Source organism: Stegostoma tigrinum, unplaced genomic scaffold, assembly GCF_030684315.1.
Source record: "Stegostoma tigrinum isolate sSteTig4 unplaced genomic scaffold, sSteTig4.hap1 scaffold_53, whole genome shotgun sequence".
NCBI lineage: Eukaryota > Metazoa > Chordata > Chondrichthyes > Orectolobiformes > Stegostomatidae > Stegostoma > Stegostoma tigrinum.
This window is the reverse complement of record NW_026728461.1, coordinates 553,366-574,785: the sequence shown is the minus strand read 5'-3', so window position 1 is coordinate 574,785 and position 21,420 is coordinate 553,366. Positions and strand designations below refer to the sequence as shown.

At 44.1% G+C, this 21,420-nt stretch overlaps 1 long non-coding RNA gene across 1 annotated transcript; it reads right to left on the bottom strand.

Annotated features, from left to right (window-relative positions):
- Nucleotides 1-266: 266 nt before the first annotated feature.
- LOC132208754 (uncharacterized) lies at nucleotides 267-8,679 on the bottom strand. The gene is made up of 3 exons (XR_009444886.1): nucleotides 8,596-8,679; nucleotides 7,609-7,740; nucleotides 267-5,387 (listed from the first exon to the last, which is right to left on the bottom strand). It is a non-coding gene; the product is annotated as an uncharacterized LOC132208754 (long non-coding RNA).
- Nucleotides 8,680-21,420: the final 12,741 nt, after the last annotated feature.

Sequence of the window (21,420 nt, the reverse complement as noted above, 5' to 3'; positions counted from 1 at the left end):
TGTCTCGGGTTCCGTCAGTACAGAGACACGCAGGGGCGAGGGGTCACACGGATGGCAGGTTGGTAAGAGAGGCCAAGGTGAATCGTACCTTGCGGGCCCGTCCGTCTCACTCCACCGACACTCGAGCGATCACTTATTCAGCCCTCCAGGTGAGACTGCTGCACATGTTGGAACCCTGCTCTTGCGCCTAATGTCAAGTTCGTTTTTGGAGACCCTCACGGACTTGCTGCAATAACAAGACACTGACTTGTTTAGAAAAACACAAATCAGTTTATTACCAAGCAAGTACAAGCTGTGGAGAATCACTGTACTCAGAGTGCGGAGTCTCGCAAGTAATTTTCCCCGAGCAGCGGACAGTCCCCGCTTTTTATACTGACAAAAGACATGATACATAAAACGATTTCACAACTTACAATGACATGATACACAAAACAATTACTACAACAGACGAAATCAGGATACCAAACAATTATTACATCAACAACATAAAAGACCAGGATACAGTATAAATTGCTAGTGAAGTGGCTGCTAATGGCAGGAGGCGATTTCGAGTTGTTGTCTGGGACAGATTGAGATTTCAAGTGGCCAGTTTGTCTGGCTAGAACAAAATCAGTGCCCTGGCCCCTTTGCCAGTGACAGAAGTTACATGCTTCAGAGGTTTCACACCTTTACAAATATTCCCCACCGAACCCTATTTGAAACAGTTTGATTCTAGTTTTAATTCAGTCAGGAAGCTTAAGACAGTGTCTGCATACCGATCTGTGAGAAGAAAAGGAGTGACAAAAGCGTTACACTGAATTCCTAGCTGGGCAGGAAGCTTCAGGGCAGTGTCTGCATACCGACGTGAAGGTAGATAAGAGTTTACTTCTATAAATTAAAGCCTCTGCGTAGGAATCAAATGCAGACAAAAGACTTTAATTTATAGAAGTATATAAATGAATGGGATGACTTCACATTAACATCTCTCAGACAGTTTAACTGCAGGTCCATAACAGCGAAACATCAACAGTTACTTAGGGCTCTGAAACTATCTGTACAGCTTATGATAGTCACGTAAGTATTACTCACCCAGCTGTGAGCTGACGGTGGGGTAGAGAAGCTCTGAAGATAGTATGGAAGTGGCAGTCCTGTTGAAATTCGAGGACTCAGAACTTTGTCAGAAACTGAACAGCATCCTGTTTTGTAGTAAGTAACTGACATAGAAATTTATTTTATATCAATGTTACATGCAAATGCCTTAATATGCCATTTCCGTGTAGCTGGAAATGGAAGACTGTCTCTGAGCTAGGCTTATAGACCTCTTCTGCGTGTATGCGGCACAAGTTTGAATAAATTCACCTTATAAATACAATACACCCTATATCCTGGCTCACGTCAGTTTCCTGTTTTAATCAGCAGCTCCTGACACATCCTTTTCCCTCTTTCCTGCCCAATCCATCTTCCTCAGACAACCCACTTATTCCAGGTTTCAATCTTGAAAACCTCCTCTGAGCCACTTTGAAGAAACGAAGAGAAGACCAAAACCTGCATACGGTATTTGAGATTTGGTCTGACGCCTTCCTTGTACAAATGAAGCAGAACATCTTTTAATTGATGATTATTTGTTGTCATAACAAGGGAGATGGCCTAGTGGCTTTCTGGATTTCAGAGAGATCCTAATCAATTGGGGCAATGGGCTGAGGAATGACAGATTGAATTTTATTTGGATAAATGTTTGTTTTACCACAACGCAATACTTCACAGAGGCAGGACTTGCACAATTAATGGTTGGGCTCTGGGTAGTGTTGCAGATCAGAAAAAAAACCTCAGGTTTCAGGAACATCATTCTTTGAAATTTGCATCACAGGTAGACAGGGTGGTTAGGAAGGCATTTAGCACACTTGTCTCCATTGCTCAGGCCTTTGAGTACAGGAGTTGGGAAGTGATGGTGGCGAGTCCTCTTCTGGAGGACTGTGTGCTGCTCTGGTCGTCCTGTTGTGGGAAGAATATTGTTAAACTGGAGTGGGTTTAGAAAAACACTTACCAGGATATTGCCGGGAATGGAGGCGTTGAGTTATAAAAATACGCTGGATTGGTGGGAACTTCTTTCACGGGAAGGTAAGAGGTTGAGGGATGACCTTATGTAGGTTAATAAAATAATGAGAGACACAGATAACGAATAGCAAAGGTTTTATCCCTCAGGTGGGGGATTTCAAAACCAGGGGCATATTTTTAAAATGAGAGGAGAAAGATTTTAAAAAAGACATGACGGGCATCTTTTTGTTTTATATAGAGTGTTCAGTGTGTGGAATGAACTGCCAGAGGAAGTGATGGATGTGGGTGGTTACGATGTTTGAAAAACATTCAGATAAGTACATGAATTTGAATGGTTTGGAGCGAATATGGGCCAATTGCAGGAATTTTTTTAAATGAGGAAAACATTGCTGCTATCACTGGAAGAGATGCTTCTGAAAAATCATCCCATAAAAACATATGCTGAAATTAGAAATAAGAAGTAAGAAAGGAACAATCATCTGATGGGATTGTACCATAGGCTTCCTAATAGTCAGAGGGAAACTGAGGAACAAATATGCAGAGGGATCTCAGATATGTGTAAGAATAACAAGGTTATAATAGTTGGTGATTTTCAGTTTCCAAACATTTACTGGGACTGCCATTGTGTTAAAGGTTTAGATGGGGAGTATTTTCTGAAATGTGTTCAAGAAATTTTTCTTTATCAATAAATCGATGTTCCTATGGGAAATAAAAATAAGGCAGAGCAAGTGACTGAAGTGACGGTACAGGGAAACTCTGAGTCTTGTGACAGAATTATTATCAGTTTTAAAACAATTACGGAACAGGATATGCCTTCCAGAAAAAGTAAAAGCTTTAATTGGAGTAAGGCAAATTTTAATGCTATAAGAAAAGAACTTTCAACACTTCTGAGGAAGGATTAACAGACCCGCAACATTAACTCTGTTTTGTCCTTCACAGGTGCTGCCAGACCTGCTAAGCTTTTCCAGCAGCTTCTGTTTTTATAACTTTCAAACGTTGACATGAGTAGACAGCAGGTATAAGGATGTCTGATAAGTGGGGGGCTTTCAAAAATGTGACAATTCAGTGTCATTATGTCCCCGTAAGAATGAAAGGTAAGGCTGGTACGATTAGAGAACAATGGGTGAAAAAAGATACTCAGGTTTTAGTCAAGAATAAAAAAAATATAAATTAGTAGATATAAATAAAAACTCTGCTCAAATAAATCTCCTGAAAGTGTAAACAGTGTTAGGGACATTCTTAAACAGGAGATCAGGATGGCAAAAAGGCAACATGAAACTGCCTTGGTTGATAAGGTTAAAAATAATTCAAAGAGTTTCTCCAAGTGCATTAAAAGCAAGAGAGCACCGAGAGAGCAAGAAGGGCTCCATGAAGATGAAAGAGGTCAACTCTGTGTTGAGCATCAGGAGACGAGAGAGATTTGAAAGGAATATATTGCATCAGGTTTTACTGTTGAGAAAATAATGGAGGGGGGACAAGTCAGGGGTAGAAATATTTTGGTTTGAAAACAGCTCACGGAGATGGGGGAGATTTTTAATGGGTATTTCTCCTCAGTGTTTACTAAGCAGAGAATCATGGATGCTAAGGAAACAAGGGAAGCAAGTGGGGATGTTTTGGACCATCGAGGTGGCGTTTGCAGCCTTAAAGCACATTAAGGTTGTTAATTCCACTGAACCTGATGAAGTCCATCTTTGGACACTGTGGGAGGCTGGGGAAGAAATTGCAGAGGCCGTTGCAGAGATTTTTCCCTTCATCTTTTCTCACAACAGAAATTCCAGAAGACTGGAGGGTGGCTAATGTTGTCCCATTGGTTAAGAAAGGTAGCAAAGACCAGCCAGGGAACTACAGGCCAGTGAACCAGTGGTAGACAAGGTATAGAAGATAATATTTAGGGAGTGGATCAACCAAAGCTGGGATATTCAAGATACGATGAGGGATTGTCAGCATGATTTTGTGCGCAGGAATCATGTCTGACAATCTATTCAAGTTTTTTGAGGAGGTAAGCAAGAGGAGTGATGAGTTTAGGGCAGCGAATGCTGTCTATATGGACTTTAGTAAGCCCTTTAACAAGGTCCCATACAGCAGCCTGGTCATGAAGGTTCAATTGTGTGGGATCCAGGGAGAGCTAGCTCATGGGATTCGAAATTGGGTCGATGGTAGGAAGCATAGTGTGATGGCTGAATGTTGGTTCTCAGACTGGAGGCCTGTGGCTAATGGTGTGCCATGGGGGTCAATACTGGGATCTTTGTTATTTGTCCCTTACACAAATAATCTGGATGTGAATGTATATGGCATGATTAGTAATTTTGTATCATCTGCAAACTTAAGAGGTATCGCTGAGGTATCAAAAATTACAGGGGGATTGTGATCAGATGGGGAAGTGGACTGAGGATTGCCAAATGAAATTCAATACAGCTGAGCGTGAGGTGTTGGCCTTTGGAAAGTTCAGCCAAGGTAGGAGTTACACAGTGAATGGTAAGGTTCTGAGGAATATTGCGGAGCAGAGAGACCAAGAAGCACAAGTGCAGATTTGGTGGAAAGCAGCATCAGAGATAGACAGGGTGGTGAAGAAAGCATTTAGCATGCTGGCCTTCTTCAGTCGATGCATTGCATGTAAGAGTTGGGACGTTATGTTAAAGATATACAAGTCATTGGTGAGGCCACACTTCCAGTGTGGTGTACATTTTTGGTCACCCTGTTATAGGAAAGGCACAGTTAAACTGGAAAATGTGCAAAGAGGAGTTACAAGGATGTTGCTAAGAATAGTAGGCCTAAGTTCTGAGGAGAGATTGGCCAGAATTGGTCTTTATTCCTTGGAATGTAGGAGAATGAGCGGTGACCTTACTGAGGTGGATAAAATCATGAGGGGCTTAGACAGGAAGAAATCACGGCGTCTTTTTCCCAGGGATGGGGAATGGAAAAGAGTGTACAGATTTAAAGTGAGAGGGGGCAGATTTAAGAAGGATGTGAGGATGTCCAAGATTACAAAGAGATCTTGATTTATAGGGTTCAGAGGCTGAGGAATGGCAGGTGGTGTTTAATTTGTATAAAGGCAAGGTATTTCATTTTGGTAAAACAAACAAGATCAGTATTTGTTCAATTAAATGTAGGGCCTTGGGGTTAGTGTTGTCGAACAGAGAGACCTCAGGGTTCAGGCCCTTAATTCTGTGAGGTTGGCGTCACATGTAGAAAGGGTGGTTAAGTCGGTGTTTAGCCTGCTTGCCTTCACTGCTCAGACCTTTAGAGTATAGGAGGTGGGACGGTATGTTAAAATTGTGCAGAACATCAGTGAGGCCTCTTCTGGAGTAATGTGTCCACTTCAGATCTCCTGTTCTTCGAAGGATATCATCAACCTGGGGAGGATTCAGCAAAGATTTAGCAGGAAGTTGCCAGGAATGGAGGTTGAGAATCATAACAAGAGGCTTGATCGGTTGAGGCATTTTTCCATTGCAGTCTAAGAATGGAGGGGTGATTTATATGTTTATAAAATCATGAAGAGTACAGATAAGGTGAATGGAAGATCCCTTTACATTTGTGAGGGGAATTTCAAGACTCGGGGGCTCGAGAAAGCCAGCTGAAACCTTCCCTGTTCATGCCCGAATCTGGACAGTTCTTAATGCCAGACTATTTGGCGAAGGGCCAAAGAGGTGACGGTTAGGTGACGCTTCTCGTGGTTGGGTTAACTTTCTACTCTGGGTGGCTTCATGGTACACTTACAGTCTATAGGTTACCAGAACTGGAGGGTATGAGTTATGAGGACAGACTGGGACTTCACTGGAAAATAGGAGGTTAAGCAGTGACTTGAGAGGTTTATAAAATCGTGAGGGGTCTAATGTGAACAGCAAGGGTCTTCTCCCTTGGATAGGGGAGTCCAAAACTAGAGGGTATTTTTCTAACGGGAGAGGAGAAAGATTTAAAGGGAAACGATGGGGAGCTGTTTCAAACAGAGGGTCGTTTCTATGTGGAATGAACTGCCAACGGAAGTGGCAGATGCAGGTACACTTCCAATATTTAAAAGACGTTTGGACAGCTGCATGAATAGGAAAGGCTGAGAGGCATATGGACCCAACTCAAGCAAGTGGGACTCGTTCAGTTTGGGAAGCCTGGTCGGCATGGACAAGTTGTAACGAAGGAGGCTAGAGAACTCAAATAATTTTTGATATTTTGAAAATAGTTCACATTACAGGAGACGAAGTGCAAAATGTCTTAGAAAATACAAAGGTGGATAAAACATCAGGACCTGATCGAGTGTATTCCAGGACACTGTGCGAAGTCAGGGAAGAAATTGCAGGAATATTTCTATCAGCTGTAAATATTTGGCGGGTGCCAGATGACTGGAGAGTGGCTGATATTATTCCTTTGTTTTAGAAGGGATCTGGGAGAAGCCTGAGAACTCTCAACCTTTACTTAACACTGGAAAACAGTGACAGAATTAGAGTCAGTTTGGATTTACGAAAGGGAAATCATGCTGGACAAATCTGCTGGAATGTTTCAAGAGTGCAACATTTAGAGTTGAAAAGGCAGTGGATGTAGCTTACGTGGGCTTTGCGAAGGTGTTCAAAAGGTCCCACAGAAGAGATAAGCACGTAAATTTAAAGCATGAGAGATTGAGTACTCACAGGGATACAGAACTGTTTGGCACACAGAAACAGTCAGAATAAACAGTCATTTCTTGTGTGCCAGTCATTCACCAGTGTGGTACGGTGGTCAGTGGTGGATCCCAGATATTCATACAATCAATTAGTTATTTAAATGAGAAATGTGTCTCAGTTTGAGATTATCCAGTTGGATTACAAAACTAGGAAAACACAAGTCACTAACAGTAAGCATGCAGATGTAGCAGGGGGGTGAAGAAGGCAAGTGGTATTTTGACCAGCAGAGTTAGAGCATTTGAGTACAGGAGCAGGGATGTGTTACTGAAATTGTACAGGATCTTAGTGAGACCATACCTGGGATGGTATGTGTAAATTTGGAATTTTTATCTGAGGAAGGAACTTCTGGCTATGGAGGCTATTCGCAACAGTTGATCAGACTGATTCCTGGGATGGCAAGACTTATATATAGGAATAGGATGGATTGGTTAGGATGAAATTCACTGGAGTTTAGAAGAACGAGGAAAGATTTCACAGAAACCAACAAAATTCTAGGTAAATACAGGAAGGATGTTGTCAATGACCAGGGAGTCAGAGCTTAGGGGCATGGGCTAGGCTGTTAAGGATTAAAATGAGGAAATTAGAAAAAATACAGAGACTGGTGACCCTGTGAAATTTGCTGCCACAGAAAGCAGTTAAGGGCGAACACTGGATGTTTCCAAGAGTAAGATGATATGTATAGTTGTCGGGTCTTAAGGGATCAAAGGGTCTGGCTCTAAAGTGGGAAGAGGCTGAGTAGAATGATCAGCCATGATCAAAGTGACTAGCAGAGAAGGATCGAAAGCTACAATGGCCTGCGCCTGCTCCTATTTTCTATGTTTCTAATATGGTGAAGGTGGAACATGAGAACAAAATGACAACAACAGACACAAAAAACAGCACAACCTTATCACCACTGGATGAAAATCCTACAACTCCTTACCAATTTGCAACATGGGAACTACTTCACTTCGCAGATTGCAGCAGTTCAAGAAGGTGCAGAGTGATTTTGGAAGCTTCTGCAGTGGCTGCTCTGTCTCTCATTTTCAATCCAGTTTTCAAGTTGTTGAATGCCCTGAGAAAAGTAACAGAGTATGTCAGAAATATCTTTGGAAGTTTGCTGATACTGGGGGAAGCAAGGGGTGGGATAGGGGCTGGAGGTACAGAAGTGGGTAGTGTTGGGGAAGAGGGACAATGAGAGAAACAACTGGCTGGATTTTGTGGTGGGGTGATGGGTGAAGAATAACCCCAATATCCAAACCACACGGCCCCACCCTGTTCAGCTCTCTCCCTCCACTCTGTGGTCTTTCTCTGAGCCTCTGTCACACCAGCAGCCAGCTCAGCATCAAAGATGTGCATGTGGCCCAGTTTTAAAGTCCTTCTGTTTGACAACATTCTCTCCCAGACTTGCTGGCACCAGTTCCCAGATGCTGAAAATATTAATGGCCAAAAGAGTCTACACAGTTTTCAAATATGAAACAACCTGCAATTAACTTCCAGGCCTGGCCTCAGGAACCAATAATTGATTTTGTATTTTTTTTGGAGCACAACTGCTGCTCACAGCCCAGACATCACCGTTCAACTCAGATTCAAGCCAAAAATTATTTTAAAACTCAGCCAGGGTGCTAACACTGGACGCAGTGGAAAGACCTCTAACCAGTGAGTGCACATTGGAGTTCTGCTTTACTGAGAACACCTCTCATTGCTGTAATCACATTCTGAAGTGGCTTGACAGGGTAAAAGCTGACAGGACTTGCCCTCTCACAGGACAGTCTGGACCTGTTTCAGGGAGGAAGCTGGAGGCTCTCTGCAACCTACACGCAGCACCAGAAGACCCCTGTTTGGGACTTGAGACCTAAACTGAGCTGTCATGCAGCCCTCTTGCTGGAATACAGCACCGAAACTGCCCTCCCCTTTAACCTGTACTCACCGCTTGCGGCTCTCAGGGAGGACCATTTCATTCCGGATATCGCACCCAGTACGCATGCTCCATATCTGAATGCGCCTGTTTGACATCGAACGACCAATAGTATGCAAGAGGTGGGACAGAAAAGGCACAGGAAGTGCTTATCCTCCAACCAATCAGAGGACAAGGGCCGGGAACAGTTCTTGGGAGGGGTCACCGGAGAATCCAAGATAATAAAATGTGAGGCTGGATGAACACAGCAGGCAAAGCAGCATCTCAGGAGCACAAAAGCTGACGTTTCGGGCCTAGACCCTTCATCAGAAAAGGGGGATGGGGAGAGGGAACTGGAATAAATAGGGAGAGAGGGGGAGGCGGACCGAAGATGGAGAGAAAAGAAGATAGGTGGAGAGAGTATAGGTGGGGAGGTATGGAGGGGATAGGTCAGTCCAGGGAAGATGTACAGGTCAAGGAGGTGGGATGAGATTAGTAGGTAGGAGATGGAGGTGCGGCTTGGGGTGGGAGGAAGGGATGGGTGAGAGGAAGAACAGGTTAGGGAGGCAGAGACAGGTTGGACTGGTTTTGGGATGCAGTGGGTGGAGGGGAAGAGCTGGGCTGGTTGTGTGGTGCAGTGGGGGGAGGGGACGAACTGGGCTGGTTTAGGGATGCGGTGGAGGAAGGGGAGATTTTGAAACTGGTGAAGTCCACATTGATACCATTAGGCTGCAGGGTTCCCAGGCGGAATATGAGTTGCTGTTCCTGCAACCTTTGGGTGGCATCATTGTGGCACTGCAGGATGCCCATGATGGACATGTCATCTAAAGAATGGGAGGGGGAGTGGAAATGGTTTGCGACTGGGAGGTGCAGTTGTTTGTTGCGAACTGAGCGGAGGTGTTCTGCAAAGCGGTCTCCAAGCCCCCGAATACCAGTCGCGATTGGACATAGAGCAGTTTGCTTGGACCCGAAACATCAACTGTGTTTACTCCGTCACAGAAGCTGCCAGACCCGCGGGGCTTTGTTTTTATTTACGTCATTCGTGTGGCGGGTGGGCGGGGTTATTCTTCCACCAATCATGGGGAGACAATGGGAACTGCGGAAGCTGGAGAGTGTGAGATCACAAGCTGTGGAGCTGGATGGACACAGCAGGACCAGCAGCATCTCAGGAGCACAAAAGCTGGTGTTTCGGGCCGAGACCCTTCATCAGAAAAGGGGGATGGGGAGAGGGTTCTGTAATAAATAGGGAGAGAGGGGGAGGCGGACTGAAGATGGAGAGAGGAGAAGATAGTTGGCTGTTGGTTTGTTCCCCGAGTCTGGCAAATGAATTGCAAATGTTTCGTCTCCAGTCGAGAAGACATCATCAGTGCGTAGCTGCTGCTGCGTAGGAGAAGATAGGTGGAGAGGAGACAGGCAGGTCATAGAGGCGGGGATGGAGCCAGTAGAGGTGAGTGTAGGTGGGGAGGCAAGTAGGGGATAGGTCAGTTGGGAAGGACGGACTGGTCAAGGGGTCGGGACGAGGTTAGTAGGTATGAGGTGGGTGTGTAGCGTGAGGTGGGTGGAGGAGACAGGTGAGAGGAAGAACAGGTTAGGGAGGCGGGGACGAGCTGGGCTGGTTTTGGGATGCAGTGGGGGAAGGGGAAATTTTGGAGCTTGTGAAATCCACATTGATACCATTTGGCTGCAAGGTTCCCAAGTGGAATATGAGTTGCTGTTCCTGCAACCTTCAGGTGGCATTGTTGTGGCACTGCGTGAGTACCAGGATGGACATGTCATTTGCAGAATGGGAGGGGGCGTTGTTTTGGTAGAACCGAGCATGGGTGATCTGCAAAGTTGTCCCCAAGACTCCGCTTGGTTTCTCCGATGTAGCGGAGCCACAACGGGAACAGCGGGTGCAGTATACCACATTAGCAGATGTGCGGCCTGGGATCGAGGTGAGGGGGGAGGGGTAGGGACAGGTGGAGCACTTTCTGCGGTTGCAGGGAAAAGTGCTGGCTGTGGTGGGGCTGGGGGAGATTGTGGAACGGACAAGAGAGTCACGGAGACAGTAGTCCATCTGGAAAGCAGATAAGGGTGGGGACGGGATGTGAGGGATGAGTCATGCAAAATGTGGGGGACACGGTTGAGGGAGTTCTCGAACACTGAGTGGGGGGAGGTTGCAGTCCTTGAAAAACGAGGACATCTGAGATGTACAGGCGGTGGAATTCCTCATCCTGGGAGCAGAGGCAGCAGAATTGGGAATAGGGGATGGCATTTTTGCAGGAAGGTGGGAGGGAGGAGGTGTATTCCAGGTAGCTGTGGGAGTCAGTGGGCTTGAAATGGATATTGGTTTCTGGGTGGATGCCGAAGATGGAGACAGAGAGGTCCAGGAAGGAGGGAGAGACATTAGAGATGGTCCAGGTGAACTTAAAGGTGGGATGGAAGGTGTCAGTGGAGTGGATGAACTGTTTGAGCTCCTCGTGGATGCATGAGGCGGCGTTGATGTAGTCATCGCTGTAATGGAGGAAGAGCTGGAGTTTAGGGCCTGTGTAAGTGTGGAAGAGGGATTGTTCCACATAACCTACAAAGAGACAGGCACAGCTTGGGTCCATGCAGGTACCCATGGCCACCCCGTTTGTCTGTAGGTAGTGGGAGGAATTGAAAGAGAAGTTGTTGAGGGTGAGGAAGAGTTTGGCAAGGCGGATGAGGGTGCCGGCAGAGGGGGACTGTTTGGGCCTGTGGGGTAGGAAGAAGCGGATGGCCTTTAGGCCATCTGTATGGGGAATGGGGAATGTGGGTGTATAGGGACTTGACGTCCATGGTAAAGATGAGGTGTTGGGGACTGGGGAATTGTAAGTTTTGCAGAAGATGGAGAGCGTGGGTGGTGTCACAGACTTAGGTATGGAGTTCTTGGGCTAAGGGTGAAAAAATGAATTCCAGTTAGGTGGAGATAGGTTCGGTGGGGCAGGAGCAGGCAGAGATAATGGGTCAACCAGGGCAGGCAGGTTTGTGGATTTTGGGAAGGAGATAGAAGCGGCCGTTGCAGGGTTGGGGAATGATGAGGTTGGAGGCTGTGGGTGGGAGGTCACCTGAGGTGATGAGGTTGTGGATGGTTTGGGCAATGATGGTTTGGTAGTCGGGCGTGGGGTCATGATTAAGGGGACAGCAGGAGGTGGGGTTGGAGAGTTAGCGTGTAACCTCAGCGATGTAGAGGTCAGTGCACCATACCACAACTGCGCCTCGCTTGTCCATGGGTTTTATGGTGAGGTTGGGAGAGGAGCAGAGGGCTGCACGTTCTGCAGGGAAGAGGTTGGAGTGAGTGCAAGGGGTGGAGAGGTTGAGGCGTTTGATGTCACGATGGCAGTTGGCGATGAAGAGGTCGAGGGAGGGTAGGGGACCTTGGGATGGTGCCCAGGAGGAGTGGGTGCATTGGAGGTGAATGAAGTGGTCAGTAGAGGGAGGGTTAGGCTCACGGTTAGAGAAGTAAGCATGGAGGCAGAGGTGGCGGAAAAACTACTCAACGTCCAAGCGTGACCGGTATTGATTGATGTGTGTGTGGAGGGGGACAAAGGTGAGCCCCTTACTGAGGACTGATCGTTTGTCCTCAGTAAGGGGGAGGTCTGTGGGGATGGTGAAGACACGACAGGGCTCAGTGTTTCTGTCTCCTCTGGAGCTGCTAGCTGTGGAGGCTGTGGGTGGAGTGACATCGGAGATGGTTGTGGGCAGAGTTGAATTGGCATGGGTGGAGTTGGATCGTGGTGGGCGGAGTGCCGTTTGCGCTGGTGGTGGGAGGAACAGGGTAGGAGGAGGCAGCTGCGGTGACGGTAGGAGTGTCCTCAGTGTCTCTGGTGTTGGACATGGAAATGGAGGTGGTGGCATTCGCTGTCCCGGAAACGGTGTATCCTGCGGCGGAGGATGTGACGTCATCCCCAGTTGCTCCGAGAGTGGCCACATGGCCAAAGCTGGCGGGCACATTGTGGGCGAGTTATTGGGTCGGGTTGGGGATTTGGGAGGTGTAGTCTGCGCGTTTTGGATGATAGGCACCAGGAAGTTTACTGTACTGATGGTTTTTTGTGCCCACTGAAGCTGAGTAGAATTGTGAGTTCAAGTTCTGGATCCTACGAAGAATAAAAAAACAGGAGAGCTCCTTTGCAGGTCTGAGAGAGGGAGGCTCTGTGCTGGGGTAGGCTGGATTGCAGTGCCTGGAGTTGCCGTCGCATTGCTGCGAGTGTGTGTTTCAGGAGTCGCAGGGAAAGATGCTTCTGAAATGTTTTAATGTTCTGGATGTAGACATTGTCACGCTTGGGGAAAATTGGGAAGGCTTGAATGTGGACTGTAGTCCATTGGGGATGATCTGGTTCCATAGGCAGGGACGAAGGAAGGTGATGTGGCTGCAGTACCTGGTTTGCTGCAGGATGTGGTCGAGCAGTTTCAAGGCCGAAGAGGGCAGTTTTTGGACACTTTTCCAGGGTAACGGTGAGACTGCATTAGGCTGTGTGCATGATGAAATCAGAAGCCATCCCAAGATGATTGACTGAAGTGATTCCTTTGAGAAGTATTTATCTTCAGAGGAAACCATGACCAGACTGGCCCTGGATTTATTGGACTTTAGGCAAATGACACACGATCTTGTTTGAATGCAAAATATTCCAAGCAGTGTTTTCAATTTAAATGCTGAAACATTATTTCCATTTGTGCAAGAGATTACCACCAGTGGATGGACTATAAAACTGGCGAATATCTCAGTTAGACAATGGTGACTTATTTCTTTTACCCGTTCAAAGGATTGTGTGTTTATGGAAGTCTTTCCAGAGAGAGATGGAGGATAAATCATTGAATATTCTTAAGGGAGAGGCAGACAGATTCTTGACTGAGAATAACACACCAATGTTATAAGGGGTGGAGAGGAACGTTTATTTGAGGCCTCATCATTCAAGAGCTCACCACATGGAGGACTTGGTTTGATTTTTCTAATCACTTACTCCTGATCCAAGTTTTCACATGGCCACGAAGGCTCTGCCTTTCAGAATGATGGGTACAACTTCCAAATACGATTTTTAAACGACACTATGAAAATACTCATGAAAGCTTCATGATTTCTCAGCAAGATCAGAGACATAGAACAAAGTTAAAATCTCAATAAAACTGCTTTAGTAAACAGATTGGGCTGAATATATGTCCTTAATAGTACAGATTACTTTTATTTGGAGTGTTGAGATGACTTTTGTTGGCAAGACCAGCATTTATTGCCTCTGTCTACTTTCCATTCAGAATATGATGGTGAAACCCAGGGACACTAACATATGTTTCATGGAGACTTTCAGGATTCTGAAGAAGTGTCAGTAAATGGACAATGATATAGATTCAAGCCAGGATGCTGTGTGGTCTTGGAGATTGTAATCCTCACCACTTGATGCTCACAACATATGGAAATTGTGATCAGAGATAATGGGAACTGCAGATGCTGGAGAATCCAAATAACAAAGTGTGAAGCTCGATGAACACAGGAGGCCAAGTAGCATCTCAGGAGCACAAAAGCTGACGTATTATGGAAATTGTGAGACTGCTTTTTCTGTTTTCAAAAATTAAAGTCAGAGAGCCATTCAGCATAAAAACAGGACCTTCACATCAACATGTCTATTCCAATCAAAAAAACAAAACTACATTAATCACACTTATCTTGAAGTCGACACCCACTAGGCATGGCATTTTGAGTGCTCCTCCAGCTGCTTCAAAAAATGCTGCGTTACCTTTAATGATCCGTGACCTGAGCTGTGATTTGTCTTTTTCTTTCACATTCTGCATGAACTGCATTTTGCAAATATATCCCACAACATCAAAGACAGCAATTAGCTCTATAGATCAATATTTTTTCTGGAAAATCAGACCTTTTTAATTCATTTGGGCTTTTAGTGTAGCTAGACCGGCATGAATTGACCTTGAAAACTTACAGCTAGAAGTTCACCAAATTGGAAATGTAGTGGACACTGAAAAAGGTTACTTCAGCGTACAATGGGATCTTGGTCAGATGGGACAATGGACCAAGGAATGGTAGGTAGATTTAATTTGAATGAATCTGACATGTTGCATTTTGGAAATCAAATTAGGGCAGAACTTGTACTCTGAATGGTAAGGCCCTGCGGAGTATTGCTGAGCAATGAGTCCTGGTGTGCAGGCGCTAGGTTCCTTGAAAGTGAATTCAGAGATAGATAGGATAGTAACGAAAGCATTTAACATAGAACATGGAATATTACAGTGCAGTACAGGCCCTTCAGCCCTCGATGTTGTGCCGAAATGTGAAACAATCTGAAGTCCATCTAAACTACAGTATTCCATTATCATCCATATGTTTATCCAATAACCATTTAAATGCCCTTAAAGTTGGGAGTCTACTCCTGTTGCATTTGGTACAACTTGCCTTTATTGGCCAGTGTATTGCGTGTAGTTGTTGGGAGGTCGTGTTGCGGCTGGGCACTGGTTAGGCCACTTTTGGAATATTGCATGCAATTCTCGTCTCCCTGCTATCAGAAGATGTTGTGAAAATTGAAAAGGTTCAGAAAACATTCATAAGAATTTGCCCAGGTTGGAAGGTTTGGGCTGCAGGGAGAAACTGACTAGGCATTTGCCTGGAGATTCGAAGGCTGAGGGGTGACCTCACTGAGATTTATAAAGTCAGGACGAGAATTGATAGGGTATCTAGACAAGGTGTTTTCAGCGGGGTGGGGGAGTCCAAAATTAGAGGTTGTGCGTTTAAAGTGAGCTGGAAAAGATTTGGAAGTAACCTCAGGGGTAACGTTTTCACACAGAGGGAGGTGAGTGTGTGGAATGAGCTGCAAGGGGAAGTAATGGAGTTTGGTACAACATTTGAAAAGATGGGTATGTGATTTGGAAAGGTTTAGAAAGATACGGGTCAAAAGCTAGCAAATGGGACGAAATTTATTGGATGTATGTAATTGGTATGGATGAAGTGCACTGAAGCCTCTGTTTCCATTCTTCACAACTTTCTGACTCGATGATTTGGTGAATTTCTGATGAATAGTTACACACAGGATATTTGTCACTGGAAGTTGATTATCTCATTGAATATCAACGTGGTGCTTTTGGATTGCCTCCTGTTTGAGATAATTCCTGCCCGGCAACATTGAAGAACTGTTCTTGTTAGCCATTCATCAGCTAAACCTGAATGGTGCCACATATTTTGGAATAACGACATAGACTACTGCAGGAACTGAGGACTATGAAACAGTGGGGAGGAATATGATCGGTTAGTTTGAGAGCATTCGCAATCTTGGCTCAAACAGAAACATTCTCTTTGGAAATGCATATTTGTGCGGCACCAACACGTAACCAGATCATGGAAACAGCACTGGAGGGGAGTGGGGATTCAGAATCGGCAGGAAAACAAACAGATTCTCAAAGTGTGTGCATGGGAAGAAGGACTCTGTTCATCTTTTGAGGAATGAGGCCATGATAGACAAAATATTTTATTCTAATGAAGGAAAAGCTGTATCCATTTTATTGTTTTCATTAAAATAATGGTGATAACAGCTGAAATAATCTTGCACTGACCATTTGAAAAATCTTGTATGTCTTCAGAGATAGCTGCGCTGTCCTCGGCTAAGTAAGTGCTGATATTGTCTGAGTGATGCTGTTTTGAAACACTTTCTGAGCACATTTGATGGAACAGACAAACAAGTGCCATTGGCCAGTACTTCAGAATACATCAGACCTTTCATGGCTGCTCCCACACAGAACCATACAATTGAGAAAAGGCCCATTGAGACGACACCACCAGGTGCTGATCCAAATGCTTTTAAAGTTTGGGATGTTACCTGCCTCAACCACCCTCCTAAGCAGTGCATTCCAGACACCAACTAGCCTCATCACAAATAGGACAAACATCTGCTGACAGAATCAGAAGTCCGTACCGAAAAAAAGCTTTGGAATATTGTGAGAACAATGAGCACAGTGTTCTGTACTTTCACTCTTTAGTGTTTTAGCTCATGTTCCAACATCATTTGAAGTGAGATCAGAGTAACTTCCCATGCCACCCATGTTACTTCACTCATTGTGGCATTATGGACCCTGAACAAAAATGTGATCAATGCAAATTGGAGACAATCCTGCACTGGTAATGTCCTCGACTGGACAATGGGAAATCAATCTCTGAAAGTTGTCATTCAAGTCACTTGTCCTTCTGGATAGGCACTAAATTGCTGTTCCTTGACTATAATGTATTGAAAAAAAAATCCTGGAATCCCTAACAAACAGCTCTGTGTGCACGTCTGCAGCATTTGGATTGGAAGTGTTTCAGGAAGGTAGCTCGCTGTTACTTTCTCCAGAGCAATTGGTGATGGCAAATAAACTCAGCCTTTGCCAGTGCCTGCTAAAACCCATGGTTGAGTGCGTCCTATTAAAAATATCAAGATATTTTATGTTTTCAAAGTTGAGCCCAAAGTCTCAGAAAGGTAAGACTTTGCTGGACCAGTGTAACCCCAGCGACATCAGGAGCATGGTATGACATTGAGTTGAGGATCCACATTGTTTTCAATAAGAGGACTGATCGTGCGATATCAGTGCCACTGAGTTCAAACTTTTCATGGCAATTTATCTCAATGTAACATGCCATCGATACTTGGGATCTTTATTAAAGAAACTTTGCAATGTCTCCTTTCATGACCATTCACGAATACTTGAAGTTCAACTCAAATGGCAGCTTCACTGTCCTGATTCAGATCAGACAAATTGTGACAGTCCAAAAGAAAGAAAAGAAATGCTGGGATAAAAATTATCATGTCCAGCAGCATCTGCAATCTGACTTTTTCAGAACAGATTCATCACAGACCAGATCTATTAACTCAAAATCTGTCTCCAGATGTTGCCTCATATATTGTGTTTCTCCACTAACCTCTATTTCAGGTTTCCTTAATCTCCAGAATTTTGGTTTTCTTGATAGGTCCAGATGTTGAACTTGGTTGTATTTGGACAATATCGTCCATTCCTGATTCTGTGAGAGCCATTGAGCTGGTAACAGGTGGAATACACGAGTGTCTGTTTCTTTATTAAAAACATTTCCTGAATATCTTCCTCAATGCAGGAATTTCAGGAAATTGATTTTGATTGAAAGTACATTTCCGAGGCACCTGCACTTCATGAGACCACAGAAATAGATTACTCATGACGGCACAATCCGTGCCCTTTTCTGAAAGTGTTTCCCCTCAGACTCTGAAACATTTTCATACAAATCTCAGAATAATTACTGCAAGATGGAGGTCACTCAGCCCATCATCTCTGCACCAGCTGGCGGTGAACTACATCCCTACTATCATTATCCTGTAAAATCCCTATACACCTAACATTTTGAAATCCCAAAATGTCAGCTTTTCTGCTCCTAAGATGCTACTTGGCCTGTTGTGTTCATCCAGCTCTAAACTTTGTTATTTTGAAATCTTTGTCTGCTTTTATTTCTGAATATCCTGTGCGTATATGAACATTTTTATCAATTTGCATACCCCATGATTAAACAGTGTTGACATAAAATATAATTTCCTATTACATTTAAAATTATCATGGTGTGTTCATATTGTTGTTTGGCATTCCATCTCCCAAATATAACCTGTTTCCATGCTCTGCATTACATTTCATTCCATCTGTCAGAATAAGTGCTAGCTAAATACTGGTGACATTGGGATATCACTGCGCTCCGCTCCAGTCTCCACAGCCACTGCCCCCATTCCTCTCTGTCTCCGAACCAATGTCACATTCATTCTGTCCCTGGCTCTTTAGTCCATGGGCTTTAATGAACAGCATCATTGTACACACCACATTTGATTTTAGTTTTGGTCAATTGAATCAAGAAATGTAAATGTCACTGCTTTAAAGCACATAAACTGCAATGAAGAACTTTGTATCTTCAACATACAACGTTGTTTTATTACATCAGTGAGAAATCCACACTTTCTCTGCAAGGCCAACCCAATTTTGCTCAGCATTTTTTTTGTACAGTCAGCACAGTAATGACATTTTGCTTGTTTTTTTTGTGGGGGGTGCGTCGTGTATTGATGCAGGTGGTTACAGCATTGCACGTGGACAACAAGGCAGAGCCACTTAACCTCTAAAATGAAAACACCCATCATTCTCCCTCACCACATACATCTTTAGAGCAAATGGTGATGGAATATACGACAAATAGCCAATGATGTTAACATCCAATCCAGCCCAGTTTCAATTGTGAACCGAAGGTTCACTGTAGGTGTATTGAAAGGGGTTAACTGAAACTGTTTGTTCAGTGACTTTGCTTGATGTCAGTCTCTATGGATTCTAACTGCATCACAGGAAGCTTTCCCTCTCCTATAACTAAGGCACTCTGTTCAATGTCTTATCCCGTAGGATAAGCGGGAGCATCAGCGACAGCACTAACAGGGTTCGGCAGCTGCAAAGAGAGGGGGCGGAGAGAACAGAATCTGAGAACAATAGACTGGGATGTTAAAACAAGGGATCAGAATCTGAGAACAATAGACTGGAATGTTACAACAATGGATCAGATTCTGAGAACAATAGACTGAAATGTTACAACAATGGATCAGATTCTGAGAACAATAGGCTGGAATGTTACAACAATGGATCAGAATCTCAGAACAATAGACTGAAATGTTACAACAATGTATCAGAATCTGAGAACAATAGACTGGAATGTTGCAACAATGGATCAGATTCTGAGAACAATAGACTGGAATGTTACAACAATGGATCAGAATCTGAAAACAATAGACTGGAATGTTACAACAATGGACAGGAGTTTATCCTGGGGTCTATTCTTACTTAGCACATCTCGGTTGACATTACCAGATTGGATAGAAGGTGTACTGATGATTATTCAGGCTGGTTACTATCCCATTCTCGCTGTTGTTGGTGTTCCTGGTAAGCCTTTCTATCACTGTCCAGTCACTACTTCCGCAAGGCATATGCAACTTTGTTGCTGTTTCTGTTACCTGTATTTGGAAAAGATGGAAACAATTACCTTCAGTTTCAATTAAAACCTCGCTTCATTGTCCATGAATTTCAGACTCATCCTTCGCAAGCATCTGAGAACAAGGCTTGTTCAGAACATTGAGGGCCTTTATTAATTTATGTCTTACTATTGTCTCAATCACCAAATTTGTCCAACGCGAGCTCCATAATATCTGCACTCTCCCCCTCTGCCTCTGTGCTGTGGCTGGATGAACTATTATCTATGCCTTTGTAAAATTAAGACTTTATGGTTCCAGCTGTCTTCTGACCAGTCTTCCAAGTTACAAATAATTTGATCACACCCTTGTTCTTGTTTTCAAAGTAACTAGCGATAGGGGCACCATGTTAGAGTAGTTAAGTCACTCAGCAGGTAATGCAGAGACACTGGTTATTACATGATAGATACTGTTTCAAATCCTACCACAATTGGTGGTAGAACTTTCATTCTAATGATAAGAATTGTAACCAAGGCCAGTTTCACTAACAGCAACCATAAAACCAGCAGCAATTTGTCAAAAAAATAACCTATCTCATTTCACTGATCTCCTCTGGTAAAGAAATCTAACGTTATTACCCGGGCTGGGTTAAGTGTGAATTCAGACCCACAAAATGTGTTTGGCTTCAAACTGCCTTGTAGAATGGTCACAGCTAAAGGTAATTAATGATGGTCATCAAATGCTTCTTTTGCCATTGATTTCGTCATCCCATGAAATTTATTTTTAAAAAAGCGGGAAAACCAAAGAAAGAAATGTGTCAGAGATCTGAAACAAAAATAAAACAAAGTGCTGAGGAAAGTGAACAGTTTGGCAGGCTCTGATGAAATAAAAGCGGAGTTAACATTTCAAGTCGACTGAACAAACATCAGAACTGAAATCTGCGGGCAAATATTGTGACTTATGCTGGTGGCAGGGATGTTTGTTTTGAAGGGGGAAGGAATGAGTTGAATAAATTGAGAAAGAGACAGCGAGAGAAAAATATAAGCAAAAATAGGGATTGCTGATGATCCGGTGGGATGGAAATAAAATGTGAAATTAATTACATTTTTTTGCCTTTTCCCATATTCCTGAATATCATGCCCATGTAGATATACTTCTAAGTCCCTGCTTAAAGTAAGCTATGTCACCTCAGTCTGTCTTTCCTGAATGTGGGCATCTTCTTTATGCATTAATGGTTTGTGGGTGTGACTGGCTGGGCCAGCATTTACTTCCCTTTCCTCGTTGCCCTTGAGAAGGTGTTTGTGAGCTTTTTTCTTGCATCTCTACTGTACATATGCTGTATATTGCTGTAAATAGGTCTGTCCTGTGTCATTTCTGTGAGACTTTGTGGTGATTGATATATCTGAGTGGCTGGTTTGGTCATTCCAAATTATAGTTGAGGGTCAACCACATTGCTGTTGGTCTGGAGTCACATGTAGGCCAGGCCAGGTAAGGATGGCAGATTTCCTTCCCTGAAGGCCATTAGTGAGCCGAGTGTTTTTTTTTACTCAATGTTCAATGATGGCTTAATAGTTTCATCATTCCAGGTATTTCAATGAATTCAAATTCCACAATTTGCTGTGGCGGGATTTGAATCAGGGTGTGGGTCATTACCTGGGTCCTTGGATTAATAGTCTAGAAATAATTCCACAAGGCCATCTCATCCCCAACATCCCCAGTCAACTCCAGCAGCAATAGTGGTGTTGCTGTTACTGTGACTGTGGTACAGAAAATTGTGCAATTACATTGTCAACTGCTTGTATTCAGTGTGGGCACATTAAAATTTCAGGTCACTGTGACCGTGCAGAGATATAACGGTTTCTCAGCCAGGAAAGTAAACTAAGGAGAGGAAGGTATTTTCAACGCTGAGAGAGTGTGCCATGTATGCACCAGG